Consider the following 21,491-nt stretch of genomic DNA (forward strand, 5'->3'; position numbering starts at 1 on the left):
GCTTTTGCGCAAAAGGGCCAATGTAGACAGCTCATTTTTGTTTTGCGCAAAAAAGCCCTGATTGTGAAAATGGCAATCGGGGCTTTTTTGTGCAAAAGCGCATCTAGATTGGTCACGGATGCTTTTGCGGAAAAGTGTACGTGCCAATCTAGACACTCTTTTCCGCAAATGCTTTTAATGGAAAACTTTTCCGTTAAAAGCATTTGTGGAAAATCATGTCAGTCTAGACGTAGCCGTGGAGTACTCCTGATGAGTTCCTGACATGTCTGTGGCTCCACCGATGATGATAACCAGAAGGCTGCTTGCGTGTCTTCTCAATGGTTTACGCCATGTTGATTTATGCATTAATTAACACAGCAGACTTCAAGAGAGCCCCCAAAGACCACAAATCAGATAAGGATAGAAGGTGCCTGGCCAGGTTTGTTATGAGAAGTACAATAATACTTGTCAGTAGATTCTATGCATATGTAATCCATAACAATGGATTGACTCAATCCTGTGAGAGGTCTCACTGCCCCCAGGTCAGACAAAAATTGTCCCCACAAGACACTACTTTATATGCAGGTACAAACATGTTACACATCACTCCTGATGTTGTCAGGTCACCCTCTGATGCTTCTTAGATACCACCTATCACCCACTAACTCATGGTTTGATTAGATCATCTCTATCCATCATGCTGTCATTTTAGACCTTTTTCTGAACCTGGGTCTGTATCTGTGGGGAGTGTGGGTACCACGATCTTTTTAAACAAGCTGGTGGTACCATGTGCTTTCCAGTTCTGGCCAGTACCAATTACTATTCTATACCTGGGCCTATTTCCAGTTAGTAATTTGCACTCTCAGCCCTGTTCATGTCAAGTGCTGTGAACAGGGGCCTGCCTCTTGCTCATAGCTTAGTTTTGCTTTATGTTAGCCATGTTTTGTCCATTGTTAGTGCCTGTGCTACATGGGCTTATGTCATGAAGGGTAATACCTTTTCTGCATGAAAAGATCAAGAAACACCGTGTCCAACTCAAAGGAATTTGAAAATGTGGGAAAACCTGGCTTTGGTCAGTTCCAAACCTGGTCTAACATCGTCTGCTCAGGAAAACTTGGTCTATTAGCCACTTAGTTCTGAGTTTTATCAAATTCTTTTAAAAATAAATTATATTAGGTATTAGAAGATTTACTCAGTGTTGTTTAGGTCCTTAACTTAATTAATTTTTGTTTCTCTTCATTTAAATCATTGCTCTGGGTTGGGGCTGGCAGTTGAGGAGTTCAGCACACAGGCTTCCCAGGGGAGAGACGACTACCTCAGCCTTCTCTCACTGCAGCAACTTAGGGCCAAATGAGAAGCGCCTCTCTATAGCCGATGCAGGCACAATTGGGGGAGGGCTGCATATCCCCCACCAGCAGAGGCAGGTCCAAGTTTGTCTGCCCCTTGCACTCCCAGGTAGAGTGAAGAATGCAGCAAACTGTGCAATTTCCCCTCACTACATGATGAAAGGGAACAGCCCGAAACGTTCCTGAATGAATTGGGGTGGGGAGTAGTGAACCCACACATACCTTCTCTAAAGGATACCTAAAAACTGAGAGGCTTGGGGTGGGGGAGGAGTTCCCCAGCTGCTTGGTGATTCTTTTCTGTATGGTTTTATGAGAAGCAATCCAATTCTAGTCACATCCCATTTTCCTGGTACAACCAAACCTTATGTTGCTTTAAGTTATGATAAGAGGAAGCTGTTTAACAAATTTGGTGGTTCTAGGTCTTACCATTTAGAGGAGTCCTTGAACAAATAGACAGACAAACTCAAATATACAGTAGATCTCATGAATGTATATTAAATACAAAACTAAAAACAAAGAAACATAACAGAAATACAATCTAATAGGGCAGAGGCAAATGCACTGTCAGAGTACTTTCTATGAAGACCACAAAATAGACAACCAGCAGCGGCGGATTTAGGGCAGGGTGAGTGAGGCAGCTGCCCCGGGCCCCGCGCTTCCCGAGGCCCCACGCATGCGCCTTGGCACCATGGCGCATGCGCTGTGTCAAGGGGGAGCCCTGCGAAATTTTGCTGCCTGGGGCCCTGCAGCGCTGCCCTGGGCCCCACGGCACTCTCATCTGCCCCTGACAACCAGTATACCTAATGCCTATAGAACAAGCAGGAAACTGGAGTAGACACAAAGTGTTAATGGACAGACAGTTACTTCCCTCGCTGTGATAAAGTGACTGACCAGCAACAGCTGAGAGAAGCCTTGAGAACCAGCCCAGTGTCTTTCTCTTTATCCCTTACAAAGAAGAAGAGCTCTGAGGAAGAGGTATTTAGGGAGGAACTTTTCATAGTGTTGGAGGAAGTCGAGGGGTTTTGTGTTGGCAGGGAGCGGTGGTGGGGAGTGACTCAGCATTGACCTGAAGCGAGCAAGTGGTCTAAACTAGAGAAGCAGCAGTGATTATATGGAAGCAGACCCTTGCTACTTAATACAGGGTCCTTTGACTGAAACCTATAGGAAAGGGAAATAAAATATACCCAGACACAAAGCAGAATGAGGCCTGTTGAGATTTGAGTTTATTGTGGGGGGCTGAAGGCCTGGGGCAGATTTATTATACTTCCGCTTTTATTAGACTCTTTATTACCCTGGAAAGGGTGGGATTATAAGTGATCTAGTGGAAGAATTTAGTTGTGAAAAGGGATAAGATGCCCCATGCTCAGATTGATTATTATGGGACACCAGAACTGTTAAGGCTGCTACACCATGTCAGGTCATGACAAAGTGCATTGACTGATGAGTGGGTCATCTATAGCACACCAACAGACACAGAACAGACTGTTAGAATTCCTAAGGTTTGTATAGCAAGTACAACTCATACTGGATATAAAGACATTGTGAAATCATATTTTGAAGTGCTGTGTAAGATTACATTGCTTTTTCTAAGAACACTTATTAATGCTGTGTGGCACCATTCATTTCAGCTTGTCAAACAGAATGTTGATTGTTATTTTGACTCTGCATCCAGTTCTTCCCTCCTCTGAAAATTTCAGACAGTCTCTGATCCAAGTGCTTGTACAGCTTGCAGAATAATATCAAGAGGTGGGTGTTAGGAGCACTCATAGAAAATCCTTACAATCCAAATGAGAAAACTTTCACTAAATGCCAAATTTCCATCACTTGCTTACAGGCTCAGTGGGGTCAGGCTGATGTAGAGAAGTATCCCCTATCATCCTCTCTCCCTAAAGTCTTTCTCCTCCTGCCTTCACCCTCACATGTACATTGCAATATACTGTGTGTCTGCTTGTGGTGAAAGCAGAAAATGTACAAGTGGACTCACATTTATTTTATACCATTTAGGCAAAATAATTTTTATATAATTATTTCTGCCTCCACAAAAGACAATAGGAGTCCCAAAGAGAAACTCTTGCAAAAGAATACTGTTAATAAAGCAAGTGACTTTAAATAGCTATTTATTATTAGAAGCATCATGGATGCTGGATTTGTTTTAAGCAAACTATACTGAACCTTTTTTGTGTCCACTTAATTAAAAGTATTTTTTTAAACATCTGGAAGTTAAATCTTTTATTTCCTTACCATTGTTAAATTTTGTTTTGTCTTTAATGGGATGAAAAAAAAGATCTCCCTGAGCTAAATTATGACCCCTCCATGCATACAGAATCTATGTAAGTTGCCTATTAAAAGGTTCAATTATGAGGAAGTATAATAAAGTCTGAACACAAGGTACAGATTTTCCTGAAATGGCCAAAATGATGAAAATACTTTAACTCATTTTTATAATCAGAAAAAAATATATCTGTATTTGAAAACTCCAAACCAGCAGGGGAAAAATATAATCATAAAAACACAGGCAAGAGTCATTATACTTATTACTGTTAGAACACAAATAACTTCTGTATTTGTTTTGATTAGTGTTTTGTTTCAGTATAAAATAGAGTTGTTACTTAAAGTAACAAATCAACAGAAAAATTGGACATTTCTCTCTATATACATACGCTTAACTTTTTTAAACTAAACCCAGGAAACAAAAGTAAACAAAGTTAATCTTGAACAGATTTAGCAGATTGAATTTGTTTATTTGAAAATGGATTTTTTAAACCTACAGAACAAGCCCTATTACATGAAGTCCCTCAACTGCAGAAAATAAGTGTAAAGTATATTAGGACAAACAAATCATTTAGACAAAGGTGGACTTTTTCTTCTTCAATTATATAGGTCACATCAGACTCCAATCTTCAAGAACAAGAGCTTCCAATGGATATCACAGGTGACTGTCTAAACAGTAGAACCAAATGGAACTATCGAGTTCTGCATACAACCAGCCTACAGCACTGCATAAATGCATTACTGTTTCCTTTCTCCTCCTTCTTAGGATTTGTCAAAGCCATTTATTGTATCTTGTCATAAAGTAGGATGTAAGATGTTCAAAGCAGGGCCATGTCCTGCTCTGGGTTTGTACAGAACCTTTATGCACTACTGCAACACAACAATAATGGCTCAGGTCTCCCATATAATGTCCTGCCTCTTTTCATAAGACTGCTCTTAACTTCATCTAGAACATTTGACCTAATGGAAGTTGCCCAGGAATAAGAATAGAACTTATTCCCTCTTTCTCCTGATGTCAATAGGAAGAAAGGTAGATAGGCAGCAAGTGTGACAGGCTTCCCCTTCCTGATTAAGAGTTTGAAAGCAAACAGAATGGTTGTGTCTGGAAGGTAAAATAGGTGTTTACAAAAAAACCACCCTGTTCTAATACATTTTAAACATGACTTAGCACCTATTGTACACTATAGAAGTTCCTCTTTGTTTTTCTGCCATGACTGTCTCTCTCAAACTCATCTAATCCTCAAGGTTCCTGAATTCCCCACAGGCCCAAAGGCTCAGCAAATCCTTTAATCCTATCCAGCTCCCATCTCACTAATCTCCAAATCTCTAATTCCGCAAACCATTTCTTCCCAACAGAAACCTACATCCCAGTTCCAGAAAACTAGCCTACCTCTTCCTTAGTACAGGAACTGAAACAGAGGCAGCAAGGAATGGTGGACACTGTTCAGATTTATAGTAGTAAGGAAAAGGAAATAGAGGCACAGAAGTGATTTACTCAAGTTCACACAGCAGATCAGTGGTAAGGGTCTTAGGTCTTTTAAGTCCCAGCCTGGTATCATATCCACCAAATGACACTGTCAAGTCAGACATGGAAGCTTGAATCTCTCTCAATTTAATTTTTGCTTGAAAATGTGGGTCAGATTCTGAATCGATGATGGGAGGAAGAAAAGATATTGGGTACCTGTTACCCAAAATAGTGTATTTTAACTTCAAAATAAAAATAAAATTGTTAATTTGTCAAGTTCTGGTAATAAAATAGATATCTAACCGTAACTCAAAATAAGGTAGAAATTTCTTATTTCTATTTCAAAATAGCTTATTTTGTTATTTGGTGCTGTCCAGACAGCACCAAAATTCAAAATAAAGAGCTATTCCAAAATGTCCCTTACTCCTCATAGAATGAAGTTTACAGGAACATTGGGATAGCGAGCTTGAAATAATGGGCTTGCTGTGAAGACACGGGATAGTTATTTTGGGATACTCCAGTATCCCAAAATAGCGTTGCAGTGTAGACATAGCTTAAGAGAGCTCTATACTGAAACTTAACTGCCACTAAATCCTGATCCAGTTCTAGGCTATGTCTACACTGCCCTCTCTTGCACAAAAAAATATGCAAATGAGGTGAAGCAAACATGAAATATCGCCGTGCCTCATTTGCATAATTAATAAGGCTCTGTTTTTGCGCAAGAGGCTTTTGAGCAAAAACCCCTTCTTATGCAAGAGCAGTTCTTCCTCTTTTTTTCAGAAAGAATGGCTCTTGCACAAGAGGGGTTTTTGCGCAAAAGCCTCTTGTGCAAAAACAGAGCCTCATTAATTTTGCAAATGAGGCATGGCGATATTCCATTCTTCACCTCATTTGGATTTTTTTTTCACAAGAGGGGGCAGTGTAGACATAGTTCTAGAGATTAAAGATTAGGTATAGAGCATTTAGACCTTTTGGCTTTGCCTTCCCTTAGCAAGGAGGAGAATCAACACACTGAATCAACTCACTAAGTCAATCCCATCCACCTTTCTACATTGTCATCCCTTTCTTTTTCCATAACTTTCATACAAATACATATCTTTGATTACCAAGTATATGTTTAGTCTTTTAACCCCGAAAACATATTGGTATTCTAGATTATTCTGGGCAGGGCCCATAAGAAGCCTACATACCAAAAAATAACAGACCTTGACCAATGACAACAAATATTTGTCAGTTTCCTGTTCTTTAGCGGGAAGTTTCTGTGTTGCATTCCTAACAGTTGGTTGAGCCATATTAGGATACACTCACAACCATTCCTCATGTCCCAAAATGATAATAAATGATACCAGCCTTTTTCTGAGCCTGGAAAAAAACTCAATCCAGATAAGAAGATACTAGTTTCCTTGTCTTCCCTTCTGGTACTGTCAGGGCAGATGGAAGGAAGAAGCTTCTGTGCAGTTGGGTCCCTTCCTCTTTCTTCGCCTGGAGATCTAATACATTGTTCAATTAAAGGATTTAATAAAAGTCAGATTCTTACCTATTAACCCCTGTAGGTGGTCTCATCCTCTGCAGCTGTTTGCTTAATCACAGAGTGATACATAGTAAGCTTTTATAAGAACCGTACTCCTTGTGTGAGACACACATAGGCATTAAAAGGGCATTATAATTGTTGCTAGGTTAAGCACACAAAGGTAGGAAATTCCAGCATTAAGGTTGTCAGTTCTTCCCTGAAACACAGTTCTGCCCCAACGTGTTGTCTGTTGGCTTCCCTGAAGTCAAACCAGGCAGCTTCCTTCTTCCAGCTGTCTGAGTCTCCCAGCAGAGTGTTATTGGCAGCACAGAAAAGAATGTTCCTGCTCACAGTTCAGCCCGGGCTATAGCATACCCAGTGCAGATGGCATGTTAGTGGATAAAATCAGTCTATATTGAACACCCCCAAGCTGAATTTAAAAAAAGGCTTATAACATGGCTACATTTTCACAGGGCCTGTGGAAGGCACATCCTTGATATAAAGGTCTCCCTCTGCCAAATTTGAAGTCCGTGCTCCAAAACATGTAGGTGCTAAAGGTTAAAAGTTAAGGCTACACTAGAATTTGTTAACATGGGCAAACAACATGTTTCCCCTTTGTTCACAAAAATCGGTGGAACATTTTGAATGACTCTTTCCTAAAATGTTCAGTCTGAGGCAGACACCCAGCATGGAAAGTTTAAGCTCAAACGGTTGAAGCTGGCAAAGTTACAATAAATTGGAAACTGAATACAATAAACCCTTGCCATTTGCAGTGGCTGTTTTCCAGGCACTACTGCAAATGGCAAAATCTGTGAATATTGGGAACGGTGGCTGCTGGCCACCATCATGAGCTCCCCAATTCACTGCAGCTTCCAAGAACTGCAGAGAACTCACCATAGGGAACGTGAGCTGTGGTGAGTTCCCTGTGACTCCCAGCTGCTTCAGTGAATTGTGGGGGTGAAGGGCTGACCACAACTGCTGCCATCCAGCAACAGGCTCTCCTCTGAGGCCATTTCCCACCCCCGGGCCAGGGAATAAGGTGAAATGGGGGGGCAGGAGAGACCCACATATATGAGAAATTGAGGGACTTCTGTATTTTAATGGGAAATATTGGGCAACCTTACCAGCCTCCCCTAAAATACATTTGTGTGCGGTTAGTTCTCTTTCTAATGTTTCCTTTATTTTCAAATGTTCCCTTTCTGTCATGTTCTCTGGTATTCCCCAGAGCTCTGTGATTAGTCAGCATTTGCTGTACATTGTTCTTGGGATTAGATTTCCTTTCTTATGCAGATGCACAGATTTATTTTAAATTTAGTCCTAGTCTTACCCCCTCCTCCCCCCCCCGCTTGTCTTGACTCAGAGGCATAGATGACAAATACGTCTAAAACTGAAGTATTTTTGGTTTTAGCTGTTACCTTTGCAATGCAGCCTTTTTTATTTTTGTCATGTCTTCCAGGACAACAAATCTCCTGTAGTTAAGATTCAAAGACCAAGCATTTAAAGTAGGAATGGTAGTTAAATTTAGGCTTCTAAGTTACAGTGGTATGATTTTTTTATCATAGAATCATAGAACTGGAAGAGACCTCAGTGTGAAAGCAGGCTCTTTGCTGGCCAGGCCTCTTGCGCGTATTGCCATCCAAGCGAAAGGTCAACTTCCCCTTGATGAAAACCCTTAAACTATGTAACTTAGGGTATGTCTAAACTACATGCCTCCGTCGACGGAGGCATGTAGATTAGCCAGATCGGCAGAGGGAAATGAAGCCGCGATTAAAATAATCGCGGCTTCATTTAAATTTAAATGGCTGCCCCGCTCTGCCGATCAGCTGTTTGTCGGCAGATTGGGGCAGTCTGGACGCGCCGCGCCGACAAAGAAGCCTTTCTTGATCAGCACAGGTATGCCTCGTGAAACCAGGTTTACTTGTGCCGATCAAGAAAGGCTTCTTTGTCGGCGCGGCGCGTCCAGACTGCCCCGATCTGCCGACAAATAGCTGATCGGCAGAGCGGGGCAGCCATTTAAATTTAAATGAAGCCGCAATTATTTTAATCGCGGCTTCATTTCCCTCTGCCGATCTGGCTAATCTACATGCCTCCGTCGACGGAGGCATGTAGTCTAGACACACCCTTAAAGATCAGCGACGAACAGGAACCAAAACCATACCCAACAAGTTCATGTAAAGTTTGTGCTGGTTGTGCTGACTGTGCCATGCCCAATAAGGTAGAAAAGGAAAAACAGGAAACCATCTGACCCCCTTACTCCTGTCACTTAACAGACAGGGTCTGCTAGCCTATCACAAAAAGCACGCAAAAGCTTTCTCTATAAAACAGTTTCCCCTCCTGTATCAAATTGAGGAATCCCGAATAAACATTGGATGGCGGAATATGAGCTAGGTCCGAGGACTGATCACCCGAGGGTCACCTCCCGCTCACCGAACCAAACGAGTTCCTGTAGAGCGTAACGTATACCAAACATAACGAATACCAAATATGTTGTTGTTGTAGTTTGTGTGTTTGTTAAATGTAAGTATTGTTATCTGAAATTGTTTAGCAGTATTGTTAAGTAGTAGTGTTAAAAGTTTTAGATAAATGATTAGTCTTATAAGTAAGACTGATGTAAATGTAACTGTTAATAATCCCTAGTCCCTTGTTAACAACTATTGGGATTTAGAGAAACCTCAAAGAATTTTCTTCACTGTATTGCATTTTGCTTATTGGACATTCTAATAATTGTTTAGTGCCTACGTATGTAAGAAATTGATAAAATCATAATTTATACGTAGAAGCCCTTTAATAAAAGTTTAAAAGATATTTAGTAATAGTTTGCCTGTTTTTGCGCCTTCCTGGGACTAGCCACATTTCCGAACTTTTTACTTTAAACCACACTCAGAAGGTCATCAAGTCCAGCCCCCTGCTCTAGGCAGGACCAATACCAACTAAATCAACCCAGCCAAGGCTTTATCAAGCCGAGACTTAAACACCTCTAGGGATGGAGACTCCATTACTTCCCCAGGGTATGTCTACACTACAGCGCTAATTCGAACTAACTTAGTTCGAATTAGTTAATTCAGACTAAGCTAATTCGAACTAACGCATCCAGACTAAAAAACTAGTTCAAATTAGCGTTTTGCTAATTCGAACTAGCATGTCCACATTAAGTGGACCCTGAACCAGTGTTAAGGATGGCCGGAAGCAGTGCCGGCAGGGCATCAGATGAGGACTTAGAGCGTGGAGCTGCTGCCTCAGGCTAGCCGAGGGCTGTGCTTAAAGGGACCCGACCCCCACCCCGGATAGACAGTTCTCAGGGGTGCCCCGCTTGCAAAGCAGTCCTGTCTTGGAGTGCCCTGAGTGTCCACACTGGGCACATCACAGCACTCGGCCATCAGACCGGCTGCACTTGCCGCAGGCTGCCATCTGGGGAGAGGGGGCAATTGGGGGGCTGCAGGAGAGCTTCCACCCCCAGAAGCCCGCAGAGCCAGCCCAGTCCTCCCCATCGGGGGCTTGTACCCCATTCCTCCCTCACCTCCTTCCACTTACCCTTCCCTAGCCCCCCTTCCTGATGTACAAAATAAAGAAAACGTGTGGTCAAAAATAGAATCTCTCTTTATTGAACAAAACACGGGGAGACTGGGAAAAGGAGGTGGGAGAGGGGAAGAGAGAGGGTGGGAAAGGGGAGGGCAACTAAAATGATCAGAGGTTTGGAACAGGTCCCATATGAAGAGAGGCTAAAGAGACTGGGACTTTTCAGTTTAGAAAAGAGGAGACTGAAGGGGGATAGGGTAGAGGTCTATAAAAGCATGAGTGGGGTGGAGAGGGTGCATCAAGAAAAGTTCTTCATTAGTTCCCATAATAGAAGAACTAGAGGACACCAAAGGAAAGGAATGGGTAGCAGGCTTCGAACTAGTAACAGAAAGTTGTTCTTCACAAAGCAAAGAGTCAACCTGTGGAACTCCTTGCTGCAGGAGGCTGTGAAGGCTAGAACTAGAACAGAGTTTAAAGAGAAGTGAGATAAAGTGATGGAGGTTGGGTCCATGGAGTGGTATTAGCCACGGGGTAGGAGGGGTGTCCCTGCCCAAAGTTTGTGGAAGGCTGGAGAGGGATGGCACGAGACAAATGGCTTGGTCACTGTCTTCGGTCCATCCCCTCCATGGTCCCTAGGGTTGGCCGCTGTCGGCAGACAGGCTACTGGGCTAGAAGGACCTTTGGTCTGACCCAGTACGGCCATTCTAAGCTCAGGGCTCAGGATCGGGGGTCTCAGTGGACCCCCTTGATTTTCATGCACACCTGCTCCTGGGTGGCCAGGCTGGCAGCTCTCCTGCCCTAGACGGCCACTTTCCTGTGCCTAGTGCGGAGGTCGTGGACGAGGTCCACGATGTCCGCACTAGACCAGGCAGGTGCCTGCCTCTTGCGGTCCCGGGCAATCTCCTGGGAGCCATCAGCCTGGTCCCGGGAAGAGGGGGAGGGCTGGGGGGCATCGGGTGGCTGGCTCGAGACATGCCAGGTGCAGGGTCTGCTAGCTGGGTGCTGGCAGGCTTGCACCTGGCACGGGCACCGTAGCCAGCCCGTGCCCCTTTAAGGGGTCCGGGGCCGGGAGGGGGGCAATAGTTTCCCTGGTGTTGGCCAGAGTGGCCACCAGGGAAAGCTGGGGAGGGCTAGCCTCCCACTAGTTCGAATTAAGGGGCTACACACCCCTTAATTCGAACTAGTAAGTTCAAACTAGGCTTAGTCCTCGTACAATGAGGTTTACCTAGTTCGAACTAAGTGCTCTGCTAGTTCGAATTAAGTTCGAACTAGCGGAGCGCTAGTGTAGCGCCTATCAAAGTTAATTCGAACGAACATCCGTTAGTTCGAATTAACTTTGTAGTGTAGACATACCCCTAGGTAACCCATTCCAGTGCTTCACTACCCTCCTAGTGAAATAGTTTTTCCTAATATCCAACCTGGACCTCTCCCACCACAACTTGAGACCATTGCTCCTTGTTCTGCCATCTGTCACTACTGAGAACAGCCTCTCTCCATCCTCTTTGGAACCTCCCTTCAGGAAGTTGAAGGCTGCTATCAAATCCCCCCTCACTCTTCGCTTCTGCAGACTAAACAGACCCAAGTCTCTCAGCCTCTCCTAATAAGTCATATGCTCCAGCCGCCTAATCATTTTGGTTGCCTTCCTCTGGACCCTCTCCAATGCGTCCACATCCTTTTTGTAGTGGGGGGCCCAGAACTGGACACAATACTCCAGATGTGGCCTCACCAAAGCCGAATAAAGGGGAAAGTGATGAGCATGTGCAGCTACCATAGATTTATAAGTGATGAGCATGTGTAGCTCTCATAGATTTCACTGGGACTGGCAGGTGCTTTGACATTTAGAATTCTTATTTGATGTCCAAATATTTTAGCCTTAATACTCACTACTGTCCCCTCTTTTAAACAGGCTTGGCAGAATTTGATTCTTATTTAGTTAATGCCTTTAAAGTACTTTTTAATTCTATCTTTACATTTCATGGTTGCAGGAAAGTATGAGGAGTCAGAGTAGGGAGGTCTAAAAATATTTATTTAGAATGGACTCTGAGATCCAAAGAGTTAAAGCTTTATAATTGTTAAAACACCGATTGTCAAAATCACATAAAAATGTACACAGCAAATGTGTGTGTGTGTGTGTGTGTGTGTGTGTGTGTGTGTGGTGTGTGTAATATACAGGCAGTCCCCAACTTACGTGGATCCGACTTATGTCGGATCCCTAGATATGAACGGGGCTTTTCTTGCCACGGAGGACTCGGGCGGCGGACCGCCCAGACACGCTGCGGTCCCGCCGCCTGCGTCCTCCGCGGCGAGAAAAGCCTGGTCTACATGGGGGGGGGCACTAGCTGCGCCCCCCCCCCCCAGCAGACCAGGAAGACGCTGGCGGTCCCGCCGCCCGCATCCCCAGAGGCTTTGCTCCACGTCTCCCTGGTCTGCTGGGCGGGGGGGGGGGGGCGCAACTAGTGCACCCCCCCCAGAAGACCAGGGTTTTCTCGCCGACATCTGGGGTAGAGCAGCTGGGGCGCTGCCGGAGTCAACCCGGCAGCGCCCCAGCTGCTCTGTCCCAGGTGTCCAGACTCAGCCACTGTTGAAACTGGTCAGCGGCTGATTCCAGGAAGCCTGGGGCAGAGCAGCTTTGCCTTGGGCTTCCTGTAGTCAGCCGCTGGTCAGTTTCAGCAGCAGCTGACTTGGGGACACCTGGAGTAGAGCAGCTGGGTTGCTGCTGGGTTGGTCCCCGCAGCGCCGAGGTGCGGCGCTGTGGGGACCTACCTGGCAGCGCCCCAGCTGCTCTGTCCCAGGTGTCCAGATTCAGCCGCTGTTGAAACTGATCAGCGGCTGATTCCAGGAAGCCCGGGGCAGAGCAGCTTTGCCTCGGGCTTCCTGTAGTCAGCCGCTGGTCAGTTTCAACAGCGGCTGAATCTGGACACCAGTTCTGACTTACATACAAATTCAACTTAAGAACAAACCTACAGTCCCTATCTTGTACGTAACCTGGGGACTGCCTGTATATCACATTAAGATCTTAAAAATGTAGATAGGAATTATGTTATTTGTCTGGTGCATGGAATTTTTCCCATCCCTTTTTTCCTACCATTTATCTGTTTGTTTTGTTTGTTGTTTCAGAGCCTTATGCCTCCTTTTATGACTGGAAAGTCCCAGAACATTGTGGGCAGTTCCAGAAATAAATAGTAATAGAACTTGGAGAGCAATTACATCCTTTATGAATGTTTTGTGTTGTTTAATATTTGTTGTCATTAACATGTTGGTGACTCATGTTCTCTCACATATCTGGTGTGATATAAAAAAAACTATTAATTATAGCTTAGACAGCTGTTATCTGTGGGGATTCAAATCTTCCCATGTGGGAAACCACCAATTATAGCAAGCATTTAATTCAAAGGTCACTGAAAATCAGCCAATGACTATAAATTTGAAAATCCAGCTGATGCATTTAATTACCCCAAGACTAAGTTTAGTACTTACTCAGCATTCCTTGTTTCAGAAATTCTATATAAACCCAATAGCTTTCAGTTTTTCCTTTTAAAGTGGGCTGAAGAGCGCTATTTCTTTTCTCCTTTGTTTGCTTTACAATGTGTATATTGTCAAGATACTACATGAATATCCTTTCAGTACACATATTGTCTTGAACTCTGTAGATCCAGTGTTTAGCACTGTAAAGGACTGGCTTGTACCAGCATTTGTATTTTGTTACTGGTTCATTATAAAAAAGTTCATTAAAATGAGCAGATGGGATTTGATTTCCAAATATAGTTGTAGAGTCTGTACTAATATGCAGATGAGAAGACAAATTTTGGGGAGGAATTTAACTTTTTTTCTTGAGCACCATGATTTTGAAATGAGAATGAGACCAGAAACACCACAATAATCATGCTGCTTACAGTTTTTGTTATGTAGAAGTTTCAGAGACACCAACCATGTTCCAATATTGAATGTGAGGAGTAGGGTGGCTAACTTACTGATATGATTCTATGAGGAATTTTGCTTTAATCCGACTTCCAGTCTAAAGTGAAATATAATTATTTCTTGTGAGCTGTACACCATGGAACTGTCTGGAGGTGGGAAAGAGGATTAATGTGTAGGAAGAGCAACAAGGATAAATCCAGAACAATGTTGGTCTGTCTTTGGTAGAAGCTGGAAGCACAGTCAGTAATTTCAGCAGTAAAACAAGAAAATGCCAAAATGAAATAGCCCAAAATAATATACAATACAAGATCAAGTCTGGGATATATTTTGATAATGTGCTTTTAAAAGATTTTAAATGAAAATAAGTTGATGGTGAATCTTTCCCTCCCCTAAAGTTACAGAAAATCAACCAGATTTTTTTTTAAAATTCATTAAATAAACTTCCATTATCTGATGAGTCTCAGTGAACCTTCCTTCCTTGTGCCTTAAGGAAGGTCACTGATCTTAGCTCATCCTTCACACAAAGTACAGTAGCCAAGTGACCTTCCCTTAAAGGTGAGAATTTTGGATCCAGCAAAATCCAAAAATCCCCTGAAAAGGGATGTGAATATTTTTATTTGCACCCACTTTGAGGCTTTTTCATATTCTTTTCCTTCCTTACCAGGGGTCTCAATAGTCTGGGCTCCATTGTTGGATTTTCATGGGAGGAAGTCCTGTGTATCATCTACTCTTCAAAAAATGGTAGTTCATTACCAGGCAGTATCAAGTTATCTCCCTAGCTGGGAGCAATTGTCATCTCTTCTGGATCACTTCCCTGAGACATATGAAAGGAAGCTAAAATTATATGGTGGCTGCTGATCGCTGGAGCAGAACCATCCAGCTAATGTGTTTATCCATTTTTTAGATGCAGTAGCAGAACTAGGGCATGAGCAACCAATCAGGTTTTTTTAAAGTGTAATGGAGCACTGCAGAGCCCTCCTTTCTCTCCTGAACAGTGTAGAATAAAATCTTCTCTTGACAAACCCTCCAGGACCTGGCAAGATCTGCTTCTGTAGCTTCACTTCCCACCAGCCAGTTGTTATAAAGGGTAGAAGATCCATTGCTTAAGATTATTCTGAGTGGCCTACAATGAGAAAAGGCGTCATAAGGGAGGAATAAGGAGTAAGGCTGGAACAGAGATAGTAGGAGGGAGGGAAGTATCCAAGATGTGCAAGAATATTTCAAGTCAGCTCTTTTCTCTGCTGTTCAAGCTGCTTTTTCCTCTAAAATAAAAATTAAATAAAACAGTGTTAATGGAGGTTCCAAAATGCTGCCTTCACTTGTTAAGTGCAGGTGCAGAGAGCACTGGCAGGCACACATAGCAGCAGCTGGTATTTTGCTAGCTCTGTATGGGACTGGCACATCAAAATGTTTGAATTGTGTTCCCAGTTTCAAATCCAAGTATTCAGAGTGTGCTTGAAAATCAAGCTGCTTAAGTTTGACCAGCCTTAATTGAAAGCAGGATCAATAACAGAGCAGGGGAGCAGGGGAAGGAAGGGTAAAAAGGGGAAACTGTCCCCAGGCTTGGCAATTCAAGAGGCACTAATATCTTGGCCACCCCCACTGTTACTGGTGAAGCAGCTGTGGCTGGAGCCCTGGGCCCTTTAAATCCCTGCCAGAGCACCACACAGCATACTGCAGAGCCCTGGGTGGGTACTCTGGACAGGGTTGGAGGTGGGCACATGTTCCATAGACTTATAGAATCCTTGAACTGGAAGAGACTTTGAGAGATCATCAAGTCCAGTCCCCTGCTCTTAAATATCTCCAGTGATGGCGATTCCTCAACCTCCCTAGGCAATTTATTCCAGTGTTTAACCAACCTCTCTATGCCATCATCTAAATCATTGATGACGATATTAAAAAGAACCAGTCCATGCACCACTGAGGGCCAGATGTTCGTTCCACCTTGCTCAGGTGCCCGGCGAGTCTGTCTGCTTGCCTGACTGAAAGACAGCGTTCATAATCAAGACCCTAATTTTCTGCTGAAGAAATGTCTCCAGATGTACATGTCCAGAAAAGGGCCATTAACTGTAAGCAAAACCTCTGTGTAAAGTAAATTTAAAATAGCAATTTTTTCGTGAACTGTGAAGTCCATGGGATAACCTTCTGATTTTATGCCTGATTTTCTATTGTTCTCTTTGTATCTCAGTGCCAATGTCATTACTAAATATACCTGTATTTGAACTGGGGGAAACAGTGACATGTGAAAAGATTTAATGCAATATCCTGCTATAGGAACAGCAGAGGAATGAGGTAGATGTCAATCTTTCTGGGTCTCCTTTCATGTTTAAAGCCAATGCTAATGGTGTGGGATTTACACATTTTCTTTCTTCTTTGTGATTACAGCATAGCCATGAATCAAAGCGTATTAATCATAATAGTAATTAAAAATGGTTGTAGCCAAAATGAAATAAAATCTCTGTTTTGTATAATTCAAATATCAGAACATCTCAAATGACATTATTGCGCATGTATGTGGGGAAAATAAAATTAAAGGTTTGATTGACAACACAATCTTTTGTAATAATCGCTTGTAATCAAGCAGAGAAAATTATTAGTGTACTAGTGTTGCAGTAGCAGCTGGAGGTCTTACTCATGGTCTGTACAGACATCTAATAGACCATTTTTGGTAATTCTGATAGAAATCTTTTGGACAGTCTTTGTTTAGATAAGAACAGGGCTTTTTGGAAAACATAATTATTCATGGGAGAATACGTAATTTTTTGTTTGGAATTTCTTCATAATTTCAACTCTCTCTCTCTCCCTTGTGTCCCCATATCCTTTATACCCTTGAAAGGGGTGGGGTAGAAAGAACGAGCAGGCAAAAAATAAAAATTACGAGGTAGAAACATTTTTATTTTTGGATTTTTTGGTGGGGAGGATGGGCAATTAAAAGGTGATACTGAAAGGAAAAAACATTCTCAACTTTTTTTTACTAGGCCTCCCATATTTCTGTTAGAGGCATTTCTTCTTTTTTAAACAAATGAACAAACAAACAAACAAAATCATAGTGAAAATAATCTCAGTCACTTCTTTACCTCTTAAAATCTGTTTTTTCACTTTTTGGGAGTGTAGGGGAAGAAATAGTATGGGGGAAAGGATGATAAACCCTAAAATTCAAATCACTTAAAAAAAAACAGAAATAATTTTTTTAGAATAAAGTACAGTAAAAACCAAACATGTCATGACCTCCCTCCTCCCCTCCCCCAGTTTTGTCGAGCTATAATCCCCGCTTTGCAATCTTAGCACATGATGAAACACAGCAATTATATGCAAAACAGGTAACTGTGAGATTATCGTGTTTTGAAAAACACACAGCAGTAATTTTAGCCTATTAACTACCTACTAGTTAGGGGATAACTAAGATTGATTTGTCTGGCCTGGTACAGTAGGCTGTGAAAATTGTTTTGTGTAAGGGAAAAAACCATGAAAAATACATGAGATTTTTTATTTCTATTTAAAGCAATGCAGTGTTGTAGCTGTGTGGACTGCAAAGTAAGTTAATTCAAATCAAAATGGTAATTCAAATCTAATACTGTAGGATCTGCAATTCCTACAATATTGCAAATTAAGAAGGGCCTTAATTATTACATCTAACAGCCACAACAGAGCTTGGACATGGTATTGTATAAACACTTCACAAGGGACCATTCCTGATTCAAAGATATTACAGTCTAACAATGGTTAGGAATGGAAGGTTGTTACACATTTTATGGATTGGCAGCTGAGTCAGAGAAAGTAGTCTAAACAGGCTTTTTTTTTTTTTTTTTTTTTTTTAAAGTGGCCTTTTTTTGAAAAAACTTTACCTGCATCTGGACTGCTGCTGCATTCTTTTGAAAATAAATTGAAAGAACGCGGCAGTTTTTTCGACCGTGGTAAACCTCGTTTTATGCGGAATAATGCCTTTTTTCGAAAGTGCTCTTTCGAAAAAAGGCACTATATAATGCAAACTGTGCTTTTTCTAAAGAGAGCATCTAGACTCCCTGGGTGCTCTCTTTTGAAAAAGCGGCTCGCTTTTTTGAAAGTACTGGTTGTAGTTTAGATACTCTTTTAAAAGAGGATTGCAGTCTAGACGTAGCCTAAGTGACTTGCCAAAGCTCACGTAGGCTCTTTGTGGCAGAGTTGGATTCTGAACCCAGACCTGCTAAATGTCCATTCAGCACATTAACCATGAAATCATTCAAACAGTAGCAGGCAATAAATGATATTCCTATTGACAGTTTCAGCAAAATGTCCTAACTGTATACAAAGCCTGAGCTAGCATTTGATGCCTAGACAAGCCCCAACCCTGAAGTGGAAGAGAAAATTTGCATCTTTGCTTCAAAAACTAAATTTATTTTTAGCTAAAAAGGACTACTTTAGTCTAGAGGGTTGTCAGTCTAAAATCTTCAACAAGGCTGTGTCCAGACTCAGGGGTTTTTTCGAAAAAAGTAGCCTTTTTTCGAAAAAACTTCACCTGCGTCTAGACTGCAGCCGTGTTCTTTCGAAATTAAATCGAAAGAATGCAGCTTTTCTTTCGACGGCGGTAAACCTAATTCCACGAGGAAGAACGCCTTCTTTCGAAAGTGCTCTTTCGAAAGAAGGCGTTCTTGAAAGCAAACAGGCTTTTTAGAAAGAGGGCATCCAGACTCACTGGGTGCTTTCTTTCGAAAAAGCGGCTTGCTTTTTCGAAATTCCGCGTGCAGTCTAGACGCTCTCTTTCGAAAGAGGCTCTTTCAAAAGTATCTTTCAAAAGAGCCTCTTTCGAAAGAGGCTTGCAGTCTAGACATAGCCCAAGTGCCAAAGTCACTTAAAATTTAAGACAATGTGTTCTTTTAACCTAAGGAAAGGCAAAAAGTATGATATACTGTAGAAGTGGGATTTTATATTTATATTTCAGGTTTAATAATGTAGTAATGTATGGCTTAATTTTATCCTGCCAGCCACCCTCTTTATGACCCTCTAGGGCATTGGTAGAAACACATCTGACAGACTGCCAGTGTCTGTACCGATGTTAAAGGCAGGGATAGACCAATACGCCCTTTAGTTAAATATACATTTCTTTGCTTTAAGGTTTAGTTAGTAAAAGACAGGATCTTGTATTGTATCGATGTTAATAAGATTAGAGGAATGCTGAAGGCCCAGGCCACAATGTGAACTGTTTTGATTACAAGATTTAGTAAGGTTTAATTTACAATGGTTTTTTATTGCTCAATATAAAACACTGCTGTTTGTATACCTTTGAAGGTTTCTGTAAAAGACTGTTTGTGTGAATGAGGAATGTATGGATCAGAAAAAGATAAGGTGTGAAGGCTGTTTTTAAAACCAGATGGTCAAGAGAGAAGGGGCAAAGAGACTTATTGATGCCAGTGAACCATCAGCGCGTATCCATGATTAAGGAAGGACAGATTGACGACTCTAAGGTGCAGCTGGCACCCCTTAAGACAATTGATTAACTCAATCCAGAACAGGATGACCCTCTCGGAGGTGTTTTGGAATGTCAACATCAAAAGATAACACCAATTAAGGAGTAACTGGTCATAAACTGACACAGCAAAATCCATAAACTTCAACAAAGAAAAGTGGATTATAAGAGCAGGGTGCTTTGCTGTAGGACTTTGGGTTTGTCTTGCCACCAACTCCAGGAGCATCAGATTGCGACCAACAAAACCCAGCTCCCCTCTGCAATCAATCTGGCTGGACACTAGATTGAGCCAGAGTCTGGACTGGTAACTATAACATCGACTAACGGGACTGTGTGCAGTGCGTGTGTCTGTGTCTGTGACTGAAAAGCATCTGTAACTGTGGTATTCTCAATAAATGCAGTGTACTGCCTTCTCCCTATAAAAGATCTTGTGTGCTTTGTATGGGCATAATAATACCCCCAAATATGGATGGTTTACTACCAGTTTGTTTTAACATGGCCAAAGCTCAACTACTGATTATTCTTCTAAAGCTCTCTGTTTCCCATCACTGCTGATCACATATGATGACCAAAAGTATTAATTCGGGAGTAATCACTGACTCCTTCATAACCCTCACATACTTTGGTTCTATCCAGACTTATTCTCCTCAACATCTAAGCTCCACGCTTTACTCTCTATCCCATCAGCTAATGTTCTTCTTCAGGCCTGATCATTTCAATATCCTTCTCTCTGGCTTATCTAGTGGTGCCCTTTTCAGTTTATACCATGATCATGTTTTTGCCATCCTGACATTCTCCTGGACCTCTTCCATTGTACCAATTTCAAACTTCTTCACCATCCCCTTAGATCCTTGCATGGGGTTATATCCCCTCTACTTACTCAGTTTAGACTTATATAGTTCCATCACAGATGAATGGCTGAAGCACATTCCAGGAACTCATTTGATAATACAGTTGTCTGCTTGGTGAATGTGAAATATCTTAATCAAGCTTCATATTGCATATCATGTTGTAGGAAGAGCCAACAGCATAGTAAGTTTTTCACAGTGTTGCTACAGCCTAATAGGAATCTGTCTGCTTGTCAATATCTGCAAAAGCTTCTGTCTAGTCTTCAGAAACCCAAGAGGAGAAGGACAGAGAATGAGTTGGGAATGAGTTGATTTAATTTATTTCCCTTTCTTTTCTGTTTGGCCTATTTCTTTTTTTCCCCAGGAATGATTGTAGATCTCTAGTAATTTGCACGAATTATGAACATTGGTTTAAAATTTGGCAAGCTTACATATTTGTGATGTCAGCCAACTAATCAATGGCAATATAATTGGAATTAACACCAATAGGACGTGTTCAACATTAATTTATTTCCTTTAAACAATGCATATTAACTTTTAAATATGACATGTATTCCCATTAAATAGCTACACTTTGCTAAAACAAGCAGGATGACTGACAAGAGTAAGAAATATGATATAGAAGCTTAATTTTTTAAATGTCCCAACTTCTAATTCTACTTTTGGATTTTGATTTAAACTTAAACTGATTAGCCTTTTACAATATATAATGACTTGTAATTTTCCTTTCACCTCACCATGAGAATTATAATTTATTTCTTTTCTTGTTCTACTTTTCTTAGTAGGTTCTTCATCTGTAAACCATTAGGTTTATTGTTATAAGCATTATTTTTCTTGTAGAAATCAGTGGTTTTGTTTGACTTTTATAAAGAAACATATAATCATGCTCGGATGGCTAAAACTAGACCCTTCTTTAAGCAATTTAGAATTACTTCGTTCTGTAGTTGGGTTTGTTTAATATTACAATCCTGCCTACATACATCAGGGAAATAGTGTGCCAGATCATAATTTGGGGTAAACTTACATTAGCTGGGAATTTGAATATTCCACATTATATCCCCCAAAATATTGTGGTGAGTAGGGTAGAAGGGTGTCTTCTTTCAAAACAGTCAGTAGCTAGTCAATGTTTTAGATAGTTCTTAGGTCCCGTCACATCCATTTTCTCCTCTTTTGAGGGTGATAGAGCTCTTCTCAC

The sequence above is a fragment of the Pelodiscus sinensis genome, chromosome 2 (genome assembly GCF_049634645.1).
Source record: "Pelodiscus sinensis isolate JC-2024 chromosome 2, ASM4963464v1, whole genome shotgun sequence".
NCBI classification, from domain to species: domain Eukaryota; kingdom Metazoa; phylum Chordata; order Testudines; family Trionychidae; genus Pelodiscus; species Pelodiscus sinensis.